The sequence below is a fragment of the Rattus norvegicus genome, chromosome 4 (genome assembly GCF_021556685.1).
Source record: "Rattus norvegicus strain SHRSP/BbbUtx chromosome 4, alternate assembly SHRSP_T2T, whole genome shotgun sequence".
NCBI lineage: Eukaryota > Metazoa > Chordata > Mammalia > Rodentia > Muridae > Rattus > Rattus norvegicus.
In genome coordinates, this window is record NC_141537.1 from 104,145,151 (window position 1) to 104,147,261 (window position 2,111).

Consider the following 2,111-nt stretch of genomic DNA (forward strand, 5'->3'; position numbering starts at 1 on the left):
CTCTTAGGCCCTCTTGGCCAGCTCTCCTAACTACCACAGGTGGAGAGGGATTAGGGCAGAAGAGGAGAGCATCACCTCCACACCCATGGCACCTCACAGCAGACAAGTGGTGGGGCCAGCTCTCCCATGCTCTCCCCCTCAGTGCCAGCTCACCTTACCCCACCACCATGGTCAGCTCTGCTGTGCTGTCCAGGCCAGGGCTCCCTGCTAGCTCTCCTGTGGTCATGACCCCTGTGGGCAACTTTCCTGACTACTAGAAGAGGTGAAAGGTGGGAGATGGGAGGCAAGGGGAGGGGGAGTCAGCTCTGCACCCTTGCTACCCCATGACAGATGAGTGTGGGGTCAGCTCTCCCATACTCATGCCCCTCGGGCAGGCTCACCCACATCCTGCCACCAGGGCTTGCTCCACTCTGCTGCCCCGGTGGAGAACAGGCCCCAGTCTCCCAAGTGCTCCCACCGATGAGCAGTATGTGTACCAACTCTCCCAAGCGCCAAAGCCTGTGAGAAGCAGGGCCAGTTCTGCACAGCCCCTGGACATCTACATGGTCCCCTGAAGCTGCCCCTACCTGGAGTGGCACTATTTGGAGATGTGACCTTGTTGGAGTAGGTATGTCACTGTGGGCATGGGCTTTAAGACTCTCACCCTAGCTGCCTGGAAGTTAAGTATTCTGCTAGCAGCCTTCAGATGAAGATGTAGAACTCTCAACCCTTCCTGCACCATGCCTGCCTGGATGGCACCATGTTCCCATGATGATGATGGACTGAATCTGTAACCCTGAACTTGTAAGCCAGCCCCTATTAAATGTCCTTATAAGAATTGCCTTGGTCATAGCATCTGTTTACAGCAGTAAAACCCTAACAAGACAATGCTCAAGCTACTCCACTTCTCTTTCTCTCCCATCTGTTCACCATGTGCTTGTACATTGTAGTGGCTCCTGCTGCAGGCTGCCCGGCCCCTGGGTGACTGCCTCCAAGTGTGCCATGCACAGGTCTGTGAGCACATGGTGGCCTGCAGATCTTTGTCTTTCTCCTCCCTGAATGCACTGCATTGGCAAGGCTCTGGGTGTCTATGGCCTCCCCAGGCTTTGGGCAGAAAGCAGTTTTGTGGGTGTCTTTCCCTGCCCACACCACATGGCATGGCAGAATGCAGGTCTCTGTCTTTGTCCTCCCACAATGTGCTGCTGGATTCATTTTGACTTGATTTTTATATGTCCTAGGCATAAAACAGCTTTGGCCACCAAGCCAGGCGTCAGGCTAGTGTGAACAAAGAACTGCCATCTATTCTGCCCCTGACTGATATAAGAACACCACCGCCAACAAGGTGTCTCTTTGCCCATTGCTAGGAGTGGGGGGGGGGTTCTAAAAAATTTATTTTTGTTTTAAAGACACAGTCTTATTATGCAACTCTGACTAGCCTGGAGCTCTGCTATGTAGACCAGGTTGGCCTGAACTCACAGAGATCTGCCTGCCCCATCATTAACTCTGCCCCGCTCCTATCTCCCAAGAGTGCTGGGATTAAAGGCATGGTACACTACCACACTGTTGCTGTAAAATGTTCGCACACAGTAAGAGTACACAGAGGGGCTGGGGATTTAGCTCAGTGGTAGAGCGCTTACCTAGGAAGCGCAAGGCCCTGGGTTCAGTCCCCAGCTCCGAAAAAAAGAACCAAAAAAAAAAAAAAAAAAAGTACACAGAAAAAGTAGCACTGCCTCCTGTCTGCTCACACTGGGCTGCTGTAAACCTTCTGCAACCTCCTCCATAGCCACATAGGTGTGATAATTTTTAAATTTTCAAATTTTATTTGACACTGTGTTTGCTGGTGTAGGAATGGGTACTGTGCCATGGCACATGTGTGGAAGTCAGAGGACAACTTTCAGGGCTGGGCTCCCTCCTTCCACCATGGTTTCTAACTAAGGATTGAACTCAGGGAGGCAGGCTTTACTGAGCAAGTTTGTCTACTCTAGCCCCAATGATTTGCTGATGTATATAAATGAGATGACACAGTGGCCTGCTACCTTCTCGGCACATACACTGTTACCCTAGACCTCTGACCATTCTTTCTCAGGGATGCATAGTATCACTATTCAGACATTCCTCTCTTGAAGGGCTTA

General features: G+C 51.3%; 1 non-coding gene across 1 annotated transcript; it reads right to left on the minus strand.

Moving 5' to 3' along the window:
* Positions 1–1,204: 1,204 nt before the first annotated feature.
* Positions 1,205–1,348, minus strand: LOC120102648 (small nucleolar RNA SNORA48). The gene has a single exon (XR_015687348.1). It is a non-coding gene; the product is annotated as a small nucleolar RNA SNORA48 (small nucleolar RNA).
* Positions 1,349–2,111: the final 763 nt, after the last annotated feature.